The following is a 17104-nucleotide window of genomic DNA, read 5'->3' as shown; positions in this document are numbered from 1 at the left end:
GCATTGGAAAGCGGATTCTTGACCACTGGACTAGCAGGGAAGTCCCTGACTTTTAAACTTACTCATTCAACAGGTATTCACCCAGCTGAATGCTCTTCTAGGTACTAGGTTTATAGCAGTGAGCAAGGCAGACATGGCTTCTCCCCTTCCGGGGCTCTCATTCAAGTGGGGAATTCAGACAGTAGATAGATAAACAAGATGTATACTGTGTTAGATGGTAATAAATGCTAAGCAGAAAAAATTAAGAAAGGGGATGTGAGGTATTAGGGTGGAGGGTGTTTAAATTTTAGACAGGGTGGCCAGGGATGGCCTCCCTGGGAGGTGGCTTGAGTTCATGCCTAAAGGTGAGGCAGTGTGAGCAGTGGAGGTTTCTGGGCAGAGGGAGCAGCCAGTGCAAAGGCCCTGAGACAGTGGCTAAGAGCAGAGTGGAGGAGGATAGAGTGGGAGGGCACGAGGGCAGAGAGGTGTCGGGTTTGCATCTAGCGCAGCCTTGTCTTTTCTCTGAGATGGGCCATATTGCAGGGTTGATTGAGTTATTGAGAAAGTTGTGTCAGTTGGTATGCCTTTGGCTGCAAACGATAGTTAATAGTAACAACAGCAGCAGCAAATAGGTCATTTATACAGTGTCTGCTGTATGCTAAGCACTGTGCTCGGCGCGTCCCACAAAGTGACTCATTTAAGCCTCCCGACAACGCTGTAAGTATGTTTATTACTCCCCTTTTGCAGATGAGGCAACTAAATTTAAATAACTTGCCCAACAGCTAGACAGTGGTGGTGACAGGATTTGGATCCCAGGAACCTGACTCCAGAGGCCACACTCTCAACATTTTATCACTTTGTGCTACTCAAACCTGAGCAGGCTCCGGAGTCCCCTGGAGGGCTTGTTAAAACACATTGCCGGGCCCCACCCAGTGTCTCTGATTCAGTAGCTCTGGCTTGAGAATTTGTATTTCTAACAAGTCCCCCGGTGATACTGGTGCTCCTGGGCCTGGGAGCACATTTTGAGAACTGCTGATCTACTATAATTAGGAAGCCCAAGTGAAACTGGCCTGAAATCAGGAGTTTACGATCTGTAACAAGCCCATAGATAGGCAGCACCAGGGTAGAATAATTAAGCAGTTCCACAATGCCTGTAAGAAGCCCAGCCCTCTCTACCATCCTTGGCGTGTCTTCTGTGTCCTCAGGATGTCCTCGTGGCCACAGGATGACTGTCACAGCTCCGGTCATCACACCCTGACAAGGCTATATCCAGCAGCAGAAAGAGAGCATCTCTCACTGTGTCTCTCTTAGGAGCATGGAAACCTTTCAAAGACGCCCCGCCTCCCAGATTCCCCTCATATCTCATTGGCGAGCATTGTGACACATGACCATGCTTGGGCAAATCACAGGCGAGGGCCAATCAGGATTTACTGTCCCCGCTGGGGCTAAAACCATCCTCACCTGAAGCACAGGACTGCCGGGAAGAGTGCTGCTACAGGAATAAAATTGGAGTACTATTTAGGAAAAGACTGGGAGAGGGGTATGGATATTGGGTAGGCAAACAATTGGATCTGCTACAGAAGTTAGGGAAACAAAGTGGAAGCATAGTACCTATATGTTTTTGTGCCATTGTCCTTACCAACTTCATTTTGTAATTACCTGATTCAGGACATAGCTTTTTGTTCTCTAATCATTTCTACCTTCAAGAATGTGTATATAGGGCTTCCCTGGTGGCGCAGTGGTTGAGAGTCCGCCTGCCGATGCAGGGGACACGGGTTCGTGCCCCGGTCCAGGAAGATCCCACATGCCGTGGAGCGGCTGGGCCCGTGAGCCATGGCCTCTGAGCCTGCGCGTCCGGAGCCTGTGCTCCCCAACGGGAGAGGCCACGACAGTGAGAGGTCTGCGTACCGCAAAAAAAAAAAAAAAAAAAAAGAATGTGGCCCCTCTGGGCATATACCCAGAGAAAACCATAATTCAAAAAGACACATCTACCCCAATGTTCATTGCAGCACTATTTACAATAGCCAGGTCATGGAAGCAACCTAAATGCCCATCGACAGACAAATGGATAAAGAAGATATGGTACATATATACAATGCAATATTAGTCAGCCATAAAAAGGAACGAAATTGGGTCATTTGTAGAGACATGGATGGGCCTAGAGACTCTCATACAAAGTGAAGTCAGAAAGAGAAAAACAAATATTGTATATTAACGCATATATGTGGAATCTAGAAAAATGGTACAGATGAACCAGTTTGCAAGGCAGAAATAGAGACACAGATGTAGAGAACAAACGTTTGGATACTAAGGGGGAAAAGTGGCAGGGGTGGTGGTGGTGGTGGGATGAATTGGGAGATTGAGATTGACATATATACACTAATATGTATAAAATAGATAACTAATAAGAACCTGCTGTATAAAAAAGTAAAATAAAAATTTTAAAAATGGCAAAAAAAATTTTTTTCTTGGAATTAAAAAAAAAGAATGTGGCCCCTGCTATTAACGTATTAAATGTGACATTAATTGAACAGTTATAATTTAATAATTCCACCCTCTCCTCCCAACAACACGTGAAAGTGACCGTTCATTTTGCAGACTGACATTTCCTGTGGGTGCCTGTTGCTACTGCTTATGGACCCAGTGTAAAGCCGTTGCCCCGCAGGACTGCCGAGGGACTGAGGAATGAAGCGCAGGTTGTGGAGCCAGACTACTTGGGCGTAAGTCCTGGTTCCATCTCAGGCTCCCATGTGACCTTGGGCAAGCCACTAGCCTTGCAGTGCCTCAGTTTCCATATCTTTAAGGTGGTAATGGTACTGTCCTCCTAGGTTGTTGAGGGAGTTCAGTGCATTCAGGCACGTAAAGCATTTAGAGCACTGCAGCGCCGGGCCCACAGTGACCACTCAGTACACGTGCTGTATCTGTTGTTCTTTCAATATTTTGTGCCAGTTTACTCACAGGGAACTGTTAGCTCCCTGAGGGCAGGGTTTATGTGGTTTTTGTTTATCACTGTGTCCTAGTGCAGGACTCAGAGTAGATGTTTTGTATATTTTTTCTGTGGACGAAAGGAAGGGCAGTAAGTGTCGGTTTTTTGTTTTTTTTTTTTCATTCCCTTCAGCTGCCCAGAATTTAAACTCCGTGACTATAATTACCCCGTTTTGAAGATAAAAGCTGAACCTGATTGAATCTGAGGGCAGCATGTGATAACTGCAGCTGGTATTTATTGAGCATTTTTGTGCGTTAGGGCTAAGCGCTCACTCTAAGCTCTCACTGATACCCCGTGCTCACCCCATTTTACGGATGAGGAAACTGAGGCCCAGTTGGGGGGACCTGTCTTTCCTCTTGAGAGGAGATGTAGTGCAGTGGTTAACAACTGGAAACCCAGAGTTGCTCTGCTTGGCTTGACCCTCTGCCCCACCACTTTCTTGCTGGGTGACCTTTAGCCTGTGACTTCTCTGTTCTTGAACTTTCTCTTATGTAAAATAGGAATGCTAATAGTGCTGACTTAGAGGGTGGCTGTGAGGGTTGGGGGAGGTAATTCACGTGAGGTGCTCAGAACAGTGTTTGTGCAGAGTGAGCGTGGGTGGCAGGGTGCGGGGAGGGGTTTGGGGTTCTGGGGGCTGTTATTTTAGGTAGAACCGTTCCGTTGTGCTTCCCAAGCTGGCTGGAGGAGTCCAACAGCAGTGCTTAATCCTTAAGCGACGCTGCCCCTGCGAGCTAGCAGGGGAAAGGAGCCCACCTTTGGTTTGTGCGGCTGTGAATGAAGCGGGCAAGCCCAGGGCAGGCGATGCTGTGGGCGCCGATCCAGCCCCGGCTCTGTCAGCGAACAGGTGGCCCGTTCCTGGATCCCAGGTAACCGACCAGCCGCCTTTGTTACCTTGAGCTTTCACTTAAGCCCATTCAGGCTCCTCAGACCACGTGCCTGATGAGTAAGGAGTCCTTTTATTTCCCGCCCACACAGGGACCCTTGGCAAAACAGCCCGCTTTGGGAACTCGCCTGTTCGCAGAGACCAGCCATCTCTCGGGGAACTCCGGTGGCTGGCGTGTTGTTCTCGCGGCTGTTGAGTAAGTCGCTGTTAGAAGCCGGCACGGCAGGTTCCCGTTTCCGCATTCCAGACACCCAGAGCGGGCTTGGGGGAGGCACCACCCACCCAACGGGGAGGGCGAGGGCGGGACGGCCTGCTGAGCGCAGGCAGGTGGCCTTGGCCTGGACGGGACTGGAGCCGAGAGCCTGGAGCTCCCCTCATAGTCACCTGCCTACTTTGTGATCCAGGCTGTGCTCGGGACATCTTTCAGGTGAGTGGTGTTTGTTAAGTTTGGTAGTGACTTGTAGAGGAGAGGAAGTTAATAGTGTGTTTTCTCCTTTCGGGAATTAGACCTGTGGTTTTTTGGTTTTCTTTTTCCCTCCTCTCCCATGAAATGTTTACCTGTCTGCTGCTAACTGTGAAGAAGGGGTGGACGGAGCGTTGAGGGAGTGAGAAGGAAATGGGGGACATTTCTCCCTGGAGAAGGCATCGTGAATGTTGAGCTCCTAGGGGATGCAAACTTATGTACCAGTGGGGCATCCCAGCCTGGTACAGATGAGCTGTGTGGTCTCAGGAGAGTTCCTTTCCCTCTCAGTTTCCTCATCCGATGAAGTGAGAAGTAGCAGTACCCACTCACCTTTCCAATGAATCACCTATGTAAAGTGCTCACAGCCTGGGCACAGAGTGGTGCACAGTGTCAGCTATTCCCGCCCCCAGCCCCCCAAATTCCCTGTCTGACCTTGTCTCTGACTTCTCAACTGCTGCTGGCTGTACTCCAGCTACACTGGCCTCCTGCTGTTCCTGCCTCAGGGCCTTTGCCCTGGCTGTTCCCTCTGCCTGGAACACTTCCTTGGTATCCCCAAAGCTCCCACCCGCTTCGGGTCTCTGCTCAAATGTCACCTTCTCAGTGAGGCCTCTCTTCTCGTTAAATAGCACCTTCTCCATCACACTCTGGCCCTTTACTCTGCTTTAGTTTTCTTCATGGCATGACCACTTGATATGTTTATTATCCCCTCCTCCCCCACTGTAGGCTCCAGGAAAGCACAGGTACTTCTGTCTCTCCTTGTAGAACAGTTCCTGGCATGTGGTAGGTGTGGGATAAACTGTTTTATGAGTGAATTTATGATGGTGTCCGAGCAAAGGGCTGTTCCTATCTGGGTTTTGAGGAGAAAGTCAACACATCCTCAGATCTGCAACTGAGGGTGGGGCGGTAGCGTACACACACACACCCCCTTGGTCACCCACTGGTCCTCTGGCCTCCCTGCAGTGTCCGGCCCTCCGACTTCCCGTCTCTCAGCCCCTCCCGTCTGTGCAGCCTGGGCCCTGGCAGTGGCATGGGTGCATGTGGCATGGAACAGACGGCCTTGGCCCTAGTGAGTGCAGAGGATGTGTGCAGGTTAGTTCAGGTGAGGAAGGCTTTATCAAAGACACCACACACACACACACACACACACCCGTGTATATGGAACGCCGGCTTTATTATCAGGCCCTCTTGAGTGTTCCTGCAGTAGTGGGGGTCAGGGAATGCCTTGGAAATAAGAATTAACTGTCCAGGCAGAGTTTATCGGTCTCCCCTGCTTTAAAAGGCAATAATTCTTGCTCTGGGGCTGAACAGGTTTTAACTAAATGGTGAACCTCCAAGAGTCTGTGTAATAGCTGACACCTCCTCATCTGTTTCCTCCCGGTGTCAGCAATCGATTCTGTAAAAATATCTTGGGCAGGGCTTCCCAAAGCTCCACAGAGCGAGCTCAGCAGCCCTCTCGGGTTTCTCCCAACAGCATGAGGTACTGAGGGACTGAGGTGTGTGCTGCCTTCACGCACATCAGCACACCTCAGTGCCTGCTGCTGCTAGAAGAATGTGCAGAGTGTCAGAGGAGCAGCGCCTACAACTTCTGACTGTGTCCTTTGAGCTCCAAGTGCAGTGGTTTTGGAGTTGTGTCGGGGACCCTCTTGCACATAATGTTCAAGTCCCAGCACTGCCCGAGCTCTAGGCATAGCACTTATCTTCACTAAACCTCAGTTTCCTTATCTGGAAAATGGGAATAATTAATAGTACCCGCCTTAAATGAGAAGTTAAAAGTGAGATGGGGTGACCTAGTTAGCAGTGCGTCTAGTGCATTGAGCACTCACTAAATGGGGATAATAATTATTTTTATGAATTGGTTTCAAGCCCTTTAAAATATTTTCCAGTCCCTTTTTTTGTGGGCTCCTCTCTACCCCACCCCCATGTCAAGCATCTTCCCACAATCCTTCACCCTTGGGAACAATCAAGTACTGTATGTGTCTTTCTACATAATTTTCCATGGTTATATAATCCTATGGGGGAAATATTATCCTATAAGGGATAATATTGCTGTCAATTTCTCACATTTTGCTTTTCTTACATGGCAGTACTGTGTGGAAATGCCTCCAGGTTCTCAGGGAAATACTTGAATTTGCTCTTTTTAAGGGCTGTGTAACACATGGAGGTGTGGGTGTACCCTAATTTCTTTGACCTGGCTGTTACTAATGTGCATTCCCTTTGTTTCTAGCTGTTTTTTTCCCTCCAAATTATTATTTTTATTGATAGCTTTTAAAAATTAGATTGCAGACATCCAGGCTGCTTAGCCACTTTGTTAAGCTCTAAGCCTTTGAGAATGAATAGGAAGTAGCATTAGTATAATGAGGCCTCTTGCCCAGATAGGAGATGTATTTTCTGAGGGTTCTCACCAGGTCCAGCACAATGTTGAACCACGTACTTTATTTTTTTATTTTATTTATTTTATTTATTTGGTTGCATGGAGTCTTATTTGTGGCAGGCGGGCTCCTTAGTTGCGGCTCGCCAGCTCCTTAGTTGTAGCACGTGGGCTACTTAGTTGCAGCTCCAGGGCTCCTTAGTTGTGGCTTGCCAGCTCCTTATTTGCAGCACGTGGGCTCCTTAGTTGCGGCATGCGGGCTCCTTAGTTGTGGCACGTGAACTCTTAGTCACGGCATGCCTGTGGGATCTAGTTCCCTGACCAGGGATTGAACCCGGACCCCCTGCGTTGGGAGTGCGGAGTCTTATCCACTGCGCCACCAGGGAAGTCCCTGAACCATCAACTTTAAATGCTTTTTAATTACAAAAGTGATTAATAGATTCCTCATGCTTAATATAGATTAGTTGTGCTTAATGAGTACTTATTGCCAAATAAGAGAGAGAAAACTTCAAGTTTTTTCCTATTTCCCAATCTTTGTTGGAAATCAAAACGCACGAGAGGAGTTTGTGATCTATTGGCAAGTTTCTTTTTTAGGTGGTACTTTACTTAAGAAATATATTTGGCTTCCTGGAACTTGTGCAGTGGCGTACCCACTTAGAGGTCTGTTTCAGTTCTCTGCTGCTATATAACAAGCGACCCCAAACTTAATGCCTTAAAATGACAGCAGTTTATTATTTCTCATGAATCTCTGATTGACTGAGGCTCGATGGGTCTTCTGCTGGGTTTTTTTTTTTTTTCAGTGTTTATTTATTTATTTGGCTGCCCCGGGTCTTAGTTGCGGCATGTGGGATCTTTAGTTGAGGCGTGCAGGCTTTTCACTTGCGGCATGCAGACTCTCTTAGTTGCGGCATGCATGCGGGATCTAGTTCCCCGACCAGGTGATCGAACCTGGACCCCCGGCATTGGGAGTGCGGAGTCTTAGCCACTGGACCACTGGGGAAGTCCCTCTTCTGCTGGTTTTGATTGGGGTCTCTCGTGTGGCTGGAGTCAGAAGATGGATGGGCTGGAATATGCTCAAGATGGTTTTACTCACATGGTACCTTGGAGATGGCTGGACCCCTCTCTCTAGTCTCAGAACCTCTCCTTCCACATGGTCTCGCCAGCCAGTAGCTGGATTTAGAACGTGGCAGCCCGGGGCTTCCTATACCTTCTTACGGTGTAGGTCCAGCATCAGCCCAGATTCAGTGTGGGAAGGAAGACACAAGACTTGAATTCTGGAAGGTGGGGCCTCTTGGGGCCCCTCTTTGGAGACCAGCACAGCCTTTGTTCTCTCACACAAGGAGAAGTGCAGAGGTCATCAGGACCAGGTGGTGCTGCAGTTTAGCATCTCCAGTGCCCCAGGCTCCTGTTTATCTGCATTGCTGCCCTTAGCCTAGTAGGGATAAGAAGGCGGCGCCCATCTCCAGCCCCACATCCTACTACAGGCAGAAAGAAGCAAAGTTCTGAGGAAAAGAGATAGCACCTCTGTCAGGAAACCAAAGCCTTCCCTGAAATCCTTAGCAGACTTTTGCTTCCGTCTCTTTGGCTAGAACTTTGTGACAAGACCATCCCTTGCCAAAAGGGAGTCTCGGAAATGCAAGTTTTAAGCTGTGCTTATTACCACCCCTGACAGAGGGGCAGTTAAGGAAGCAACGGGGAGAAAGGACATGCTGGGTAGGCATCTAGGAGTGGTGTGTTCAGACAGCCAAAGACATGATGGGTAAACTGAGGCAGCGTGCATTCATTTATCAACCGTTTAGTAAGTACCTGGAATGGGCGAGGCACTGGGCTTCTTACAGAGGCTACAAGGATCGGAGAAGTGGACACATTTGGGGCTAAAACTGACCAGGATCATTTGCTGGTCTGGGCCAGATACTTGCTTAGCTCTTGTCTCCCATGTAGATGTTTGGAGTTGACTAAATATCATAACAATAGCCAATCTCATCAAGGGTTTAATTTGTGAAGAGGAGCTATGAACCAACTCATTTAATCTAATGGCCCAGTAGGCACTGTTATCATCACCCCCTTTTCCGAAGCAGAAACAGAGGTACAGAGAAATTAAATAACGTGCCATACGGCTAAGGAGTAGTAGAGTCGACATGCAGTCTCTGGTGGTCAGGCTCAAGAGTGTGTACTGAACCACTGCGCTCTACTGCTTTTGTTTGTTTATTACGAGAAACGATTCTTCCTGAAAGAATATGTAAGTGATAGCAGAACAAAACATGAGATAGAAACCATTTACTACTCCATCCCTCACTCCTGCGTCCTGCCTCATTGGTCTTATCTGTCAGTAACCTGGTGTATGTTCTTCTCACCTCTTTGTAAATGCATTCCGTTTTTTAAAGACGGCCTTTGGACACACAGAATCAGATTAATCATAATCCTTCGTGCATGGTACAATGGTGTTTTTAGTCTGTACAAAAATGTCTATTACAATGAATAGCCTTTAACCTACTACCTGCCCAAGAACTAGAACATTACCTACCAGTAACTTATACTGTGGTATTTCCCATTCAATCCCCAGTCTGCTCTCCCAGGGGTGACCACCATCTTGAATTTTTTATCATTCTTTGTCTTAAAATAATTATTTTTGAACTTTTACAAATGATATTGTAGTCTTCTGGGACTTGCATTTTTCAGTTAGTACTGTGATTGATCCAGACCATTTGGTATAGTGGTATTTCATTTTTTACTGCTATGTAATATTCCACTGGCTGAATATACCACATCTTTGTTTAAGTCATTTCCATGACAATGCACATTTCAATAGTTTCCAGATTTTTTTGCTATTCATGGGCTACTGTGAATGTTGTTACACACATTTCCTTATGTGCACGGACAAGAATTTCTTTGAGGTATGTACTAGGCACAAGATTGGTGGGTGTAGGATATGAACATCTTTAACTTTGCCAAATATCATCAAACTGTTCTCTAAACATTCCCTCCGAGGATGTATAAGAGTTCCTGTTGTTCTGTGTCCTGTTATACTTGGTTTTGTAAAAGCTTTTTTTATTTTTGTCAGTCTGATGGATATGAAATGAAATCTCATTGTGGTTTTAATTTGTATTCTTCTGAAGACTAGTAAGGCAGTCTTTTCATTTATGTTTCTTCTTTTGGATATAGGCTGTTCATGCTTTTTGCTTCTTTTTCTTTTTCTTATTGGTTTGTAAGTGTTCTTTATATAGTCTGGTTACTCATCCTGGGGCTGCAGCCTATTTAACCTAATGAAAGTTTTATGATTCTCATGTCCCCGTTTCCTTGGTTGTCTCTGCTTGTTCTCTCTCTCCCCAACTCCATGATACCTCTTTGTGTACTCCAGCTCACAGTGACTCTCTCTGGAACGGTTCTCAAATTATGGGCATTTTTATACATTTGTATAGATATATGACTATACTTGTTCCACCCACTGTAACATAGCTTTGTAATTCCAGGTGTATCAGGATTAGGTTCAACTGTATATAACAGAATTATTTATTTATTTCTCTCTCACATAAAGGAGCCCAGTGATAAGGAGGCCAGGGCTGCACTCTAATCAGGGACTCAGGTTCCTTCTCCCTTTTTGCTCCACCGTCCTTGTGCTGTCACCTCATGGTTCAAGATGGCTGCTCAAGCTCCAGCCATTATATCTCAGCAAGCAAGAAAGAAGGGATGAAGATGGGCACCCCTACTTAATGGAAGTTGCACACAATAATTCTGCTTACAGACTCTTGCCCAGAACTTAGTCACAGTACCATATATAGTTATAAGGGAATCTGGGAAATGTGTTTCACATGGCCTTGTTCTTAGTTAAAAATCAGACAATATTACTAAGTTAAAAGGGGAGACTAGGGCTTCCCTGGTGGTGCAGTGGTTGAGAGTCCGCCTGCCGATGCAGGGGACATGGGTTCGTGCCCCAGTCCGGGAAGATCCCACATGCCGCGGAGCGGCTGGGCCCGTGAGCCGTGACCACTGAGCCTGCGTGTCCGGAGCCTGTGCTCCGCAACGGGAGAGGCCACAACAGTGAGAGGCCCGCGTACCGCAAAAAAAATAAAAAAGGGGGAGACTAAATACTGGATTAGGCAAACAACAACTTTACTAGTTCTGAAATGTTCCCTAAAAATGGCTCTTAAAGGAGTTGCCACACACCAGGATAGTACCTCTAGATGATGCACCCACCTTTTTTTTAAAATTTATTATTTTTGGCTGCGTTGGGTCTTCGTTGCTGTGTGCAGGCTTTTTATAGTTGGGGCGAGCAGGGCTACTGTTTGTTGTCTGCAGGATTCTCATCGTGGTGGCTTCTCTTGTTGTGGAGCATGGGCTCTGGGTGCATGGGCTTCAGTAGTTGCAGCACGTGGCTTCAGTAGTTGTGGTGCGTGAGCTCAGTAGTTGTGGTGTGCGGGCTCAGTAGTTGTGGCTCACGGGCTCTGGAGCGCAGGCTCAGTACTTGTGGTGCACGGGCTTAGTTGCTCCACGGCACGTGGGATCTTCCCGGGCCAGGGATAGAACCCGTGTCCCTTGCATTGGCAGGTAGATTCATAACCACTGCACCACCAGGGAAGTCCCATAAATATCTTTTTAGAATTGATTTGTTCCAACCAAGACCCAACAAGTTTCACTGTTGGATTTGGTTCACATGCCTATTATGTGTTGTTTAGTCTGCAGGTTCCCCCCCTCCCTTTTTTTTTTTTCTTTTATAGTTTATTTGTTGAGAGAAGCCATGTCATTTGTCTTGTAGATTTTGTACATCTGTGTCTGGCTGATTGTATACCTGTGGTGGTATTTTAACGAGTTCTTCCGTCCCTGTGTTTCCTGTGAATGGGTAGTGGATTCCGAGACCAGATCAGATTCATATTTGAGATGTACACACACACACACATGTGTGTTGCTGGTGTGTGTATATCCATTAGGGTACGTAAAGCCTGTTTTCTCTTTCTGTGATGTTCTGTAGAGTTAACTGTAAATGACCATTGCCTAGACCCATGCTTTCACTTGGGGTTTGCAAAAATTGCAAACCTCCTCTTCATTTATTAGCTGGAATATTCCTCTAGAAAGAAACCTCCCTCATCTATTATTCAGTTATCCTGAGGGTACTGACCCTTTTGACTTTTGTTTACATTAGAAATGAGTAGTGAACAATTGGGCTGGTGGTTTCTAATCGGCCGATTTTTCCTTCACTGATTCCAGTCTTCTGTCTTTGTTTTTGTGTTGTTTGTGATATTTACTGGTTTCTGCTACTGCCCACGTCCGTCTTGGATTTGGGAACAAACAGATGCGCCATGGTCACAGTCATCTCAATGTGTAGGCATGGCTGCCTCAGGCCTTACCTTTGACCAGGTGGAGCCCTACGTGCTTGTCGGTGTAACCAGGGAGAGTCGGCTCTAGACTGTTGACATTTTCATTTTTTCCCCCCTCTCTTTCCTGGCCATGTATTTTCAAACCTACAGCCTCTGGAGAGTTCCTGCTCTGTGCCAGGGTATAAACCTTTATGCTTGGGGCAAGAGGTGTTCGAGCGTTTGAATTTATTCTGGTCTGAAACTGCATTCCTAGACAAAAGAACAGTAAAGGGCTGTGCTCCATTGGAAAGGCCAGTCCTTCTCGTAGCCTGGCCAGGGCGAGCTCTGACTCCAGCCACTGTTGTCTGGGTCATAAATTCTTAAGAGCGCAACACGCTTGAAATCATTTGGGTGCCTTGGGATCAGTTACACACTATATACCTGAGGATTTTCTTTCCTGCTGGAGATTACAACACATTTATTCCCTCTGGGTGGGGAGAGAAGATTTGATGTGGAATGATGCAGAATTCCTTCGTTCATTCAGTCAGTGACTTGTTCATTTGGCAAATATTTATTGAGCTTCACGTGCTCCAAGTGCTGGGGTCAGAGCCCGCGAAGGTCCATACTCTTGGAGTTTATGTTCGCGTTGAAGGACACAGATGATAAAGTAGTAAACAAATTGATCCGATATTGTACTTCCGGGTGGGGACGAATAGTGCTCTGAAGTCACTGAAGCAGAATGTGAGAGGACACACCTGGTGGAAGGTGGAGGGGGGCTGTGGGAGGCTGGATAGCTGGGGTGCTTGGGGGAGAGCTTTGCCGGGGTAGTGGTATGTCAGCTGAGTCTGGGATGGTACAAAGGTGGCAGCCTTGTGAACGACCTGGGGGAAGAGCCTTCCTGACAGAAGGAGCAGCGAATGAAGAGGTGGGAGTGAGTTTGGCGCGGCAGGGAACAGCAGAGGACACAACATGGCTGGAGCGCAGGAGGATGGGGTTGGAGGATGGACAGGGATGACAGCCTGGTGGAGAATTTGGGTTTGATTCTGAGCGTCATGTCTCTCATTCCCTCTGGCTGCTGTGAGGAGCATAGATGGCAGAGGTGGGGGTGGAAGTGGGGTGATGAGGGTGGTGGAGTGAGCAGAGGGGTGTGGTGTCAGACCTGAATGGTCTCATTGGTGCTGGAGAGAAGCTCACAGCTGGACAGAACTTGCCAGGGGATTGGTCAGAGTGGGCGGTGAGTGAGGTGAAAGCTTTTCCAGGGGCTTTGGGCTTTGGTCTGCAGGTTTGGGTGGCAGTCATAACAGTCCCAGGCCCCCTTTAACGTGGGCTGAGGGTCCTACTCACACATGTCTCGTTTAACCATCATTGCAGTAGACTCTTATTCCCCATTTCACAGATGAGGACACTGAGGCCCAGGGAAGGGAAGCCCTTGATCCTTGTCATCCAGCTACTTGGGGCTGGGCTTGGAACCTGGCTAGCCCGACCCACAGTCTGACCTTGCTCCCCTTTTCTCTCACTGCATCCACAGCAGTTAATTCATTATGTTGACACAGTCTGTGCCTAGGAGGAGCTGAATGTCAGTGTCCTACATTTATGAAATCGGGGTGGAAGGGATCAAGTCCACATCGGTGGCCCTTCCACCTTCCTGCTAACCTGGATGCTGACACGCCTTTTATTACAGTATTTATTACAGGGCAGAAAACAGGGACTTTCTGGTTGCTGACACAGATGTAACTTGATGTTTGTAACTTGACACTTGGGCCAGATAAGGTGTATATAGGCCCCGGACTTTGAGCTCCCGAGCCTGCTTCACTGATGGGGCAGAAAGTCTCCCCAATCATCAGATCCTTTTTATCTTCTCCTCCAGAGCTCCACGTGTCAAGGGAGCTCACTCCCCACGAGGTGTGTCCTGTGTGATGCCTCAGCCAGACACATGGCTTTGCTTGGTGTCCTCTAGGGGAGAGGTGTGACCCCCACCTCCCTCTGTGTCGTGGCTCCTGGGAAAGGTGGCGTGGAGTCTGGTCCCGCTCACCACCTACCCTTTAACAGCACTGATAGCTGCTGATCAGCTGCTCCCACCTGCATTTAGGGCAGGTGGCAAAATTTTATATTGATCGGTCTTTTAAAATTCTACTTAAAAAAATCTTTGTTGATTTAAAACTTACAGAAACCACACACTGGTTGTAAAACAGTTCACAGAGTAGAGCAGCACGTAAAGCGTGGAAGTTCCGCATTCCCATTGTGGCCCCGGCACCTGGCCTTCTCCTCGCCTCCCTCACCTGCCCAGAGGGACATGAAGTGCACGCTTCCTTGCTGTGTGTACTGTGGATTGTGTGTGCTAAGAGCCCGGGCTCTGGAGCCACAGTGCTTGGGTTCAAATCCCAGTTTTGCCGTGTGCTGACTTGGGCCTTGACTTAATCACTCTGTGCCTCAGTTTCCCCATCTGTAAAATGGTGGTGATGGTTCTTGGCTAGTAAGGATTCATTGCATTGAGTATGTAACAGAGTGGCACCTTGCGAGTGACATGCACTTACACGTTAACTATTTTTACTACACACATATATGCATATGTTGTTTTACACACATATTTCTTCTGGGTATATTGTTCTGCAGGTTGCGCTTTCCTTTAATAGTCTATCTTGGAGAGCCTCCTGGGTCAAGGTCAGCCACATTCTCCCCCCCCCCCCCCGCTTTTAAAATTTATATATTTATTTATTTAAAATTATGTATTTATTTTTGGCTGCGTTGGGTCTTTGTTGCTACGCACAGGTTTTCTCTAGTTGTGGCGAGCGGGGGCTACTCTTGGTTGCAGTGCACGGGCTTCTCATTGTGGTGGCTTCTCTTGTTGCGGAACACAGGCTCTAGGCGCGCAGGCTTCAGTAGTTGTGGCCCGCGGGCTCAGTAGTTGTGGCTTGCGGGCCCCAGAGCTCAGGCTCAGTAGTTGTGGTGCACGGGCTTAGTTGCTCCGCGGCATGTGGGATCTTCCCGGACCAGGACTCGAACCCGTGTCCCCTGCATTGGTAGGTGGATTCTTAACCACTAAGCCACCAGGGAAGACCTGCCGTGTTCTTTTTAATAACTTCACAGTGTTCCATCCTGTCAGTGCCCTGTTATCAAACACAGTTTGTTTCCAACCTTTATTGTTATAACTCTGAACATCTCACACACAAAAACCTTTGTTTGCTTCTTAGATTTTTCTTGGAACAAAGTCCTGGCGTTGCAATTACTGCAACAAAGTGAATAAATATATTTAAAGACTTGTGATATTTATTGCCAACTTGTCTTCTGGGATCTGTTTATTAACCATATGTATTCCTTGTTCCTATTTTTCTAGGGTTTTTTTTTTCTTACAGATTTGTAGGGGATCTTTACATTGTTGAAGGTATGAATCATTTGTTATATGTTGCAAATTTAATTTTTTTTAATTAAAAAAATTTTTTGGCCATGCCACGCAGCTTACAGGGACTTAGCTCCCCAACCAGGGATTGAACCCAGGCCCGGCAGTGAAAGTGCTGAATCCTAACCACTAGACCACCAGGGGATTCCTTATGCTGCAAGTTTATATTCCTACTTAGTTTACTTTTAAATTTTTTTATGTTATTAAACATACTGAGACTTTTTTTTTTAAGCTTTGGCCTTTAAGATAAATATATTCCTAGTTATTTTATGCCTTCATTTTTTACATCCAATATCTGTAATTTTTTTTGGTGTTAGGTGTGGGATAAAGATCTTAAACTCACTCTTCACCCACCCCCGACCAGTAGTTAAGCAGTTATCCCCATCATATGGTCTGAATAATCCATCCTTTCCCACTAACTTGAAAATCTTATTAGCCAGGCCCCAGTCTAAGTGTTTGAACATTTACCTTTCGGTCCCCTGCCATAACTCGGTGAAGCAGGTTGGTAATATCTCCATTCTCAGGGAGGAAACTGAAGCACAAAGAGGTGACCTTGCTTGCTTAATGTCTCACAGCATGGATGAGGCAGAATCTGGCTTGCAATATTGTGGATTTATTCAGTAATGAGCTTCCTTATTTCTAATATATTTTCAGCAGCTATTCCTGCAGTTTCTTGGCAGACCTTCCTTTTGTCCACTAGTAATAGGCATTTCGATTGCTCCTGGGCTCTTCTCTGCCTCATTGCCCTGGACAGGACTTTCGTGACAGTGTTAAACACCAATGGGGGCTGCAGACAGGCATGGGTACCTCAAGATGTTTTATCCTTCAGGTCCCCCCTCCATGGGGGCCTAGTTAGGCAGGGACCAGAAAAGTGGCAATGTCAGTACAATGAAGGACTCATCTGTCCCCATGGCTGGGCCAAACCAGGGAAGAAGCTGGCATCAAGGGTCATAACTTGAGTACAAGCGGCAGTGGACAACATTCTGGGGCCTTGATTAATACGAAGGGGGGAGAAAAAAAGGGTCCAGCAGCGAGGATGTGTGGAGCCCAGCAAGGAGCTAGCACAGTGAACCCAAACGTGGGGAGGGCAGCCTCAGAGTTGGCTGCTGGCTCTGTGGAACTGGTTCCCCACCTGGATCTCATGAGGCCTGACATCAGACTACCAGCTTCACACTGCACCCTTGCCTCGTCCAGGCGGGTGGCCTTGGACAAGCATCTTACCGTCTCTGTGCCTCAGCTTCACCTTCTGTAAAATGGAATAATTGGAGCTTTTACCTTAGGTTTTTGTGAGGATTAAATGATCCATGTAAAGTGCTTGGAACTGTGGTTGGCACATAGTAAACACTCAAATAAATGTTAGTCATTATTTCTTCTCTGCTAAGAATAGATCAGGGCAAAGGCTGGAGAGTGTCTGAGGCTCCTATTTCAGCAGAGGTGATCAAGGCAGACCTCTGAATGTTTGGTCAAGACCTCAGAGATAAGGAGCCAGCTATGGAGACATCAGGGAAAGAGCATTCCAGACAGCGTGGCAAGTGCAAAGGCCCTGAGGCCGGAGCTTGCAGAGCATGTTCTTAGAAGTACAAAGAGGCCACTGTGGCCAGAGGGGAGTGAGGGAAGGGAAGATAAAGGAGATGAGGTCAGAGAGGATGCCAGCTGGGAAGTTCTTAGCCTAGGTTCTTTTGGTTGAAAATAACAGAAACCCAGGTCAGATCCACTGAAGCCTAAAAGAGTTCTGAA

The 17104-nt window shown here is 47.2% G+C and overlaps 1 protein-coding gene across 1 annotated transcript in view; it reads left to right on the top strand.

Moving 5' to 3' along the window:
- SIPA1L3 (signal induced proliferation associated 1 like 3) overlaps window positions 1-17104 on the top strand; it is a 236744-nt gene that overhangs the window by 9946 nt on the left and 209694 nt on the right. The window contains exon 2 of the mRNA XM_069540227.1: window positions 3941-4044. The gene's annotated coding sequence lies outside the window, so the exon portion shown is untranslated. The remainder of the gene's footprint in view (window positions 1-3940; window positions 4045-17104) is intronic.

The sequence above is a fragment of the Delphinus delphis genome, chromosome 20 (genome assembly GCF_949987515.2).
Source record: "Delphinus delphis chromosome 20, mDelDel1.2, whole genome shotgun sequence".
In the NCBI taxonomy this organism is placed as follows: domain Eukaryota; kingdom Metazoa; phylum Chordata; class Mammalia; order Artiodactyla; family Delphinidae; genus Delphinus; species Delphinus delphis.
The sequence above is the reverse complement of the archived record's forward strand: the minus strand, read 5'-3'. Positions and strand labels throughout refer to the sequence as shown.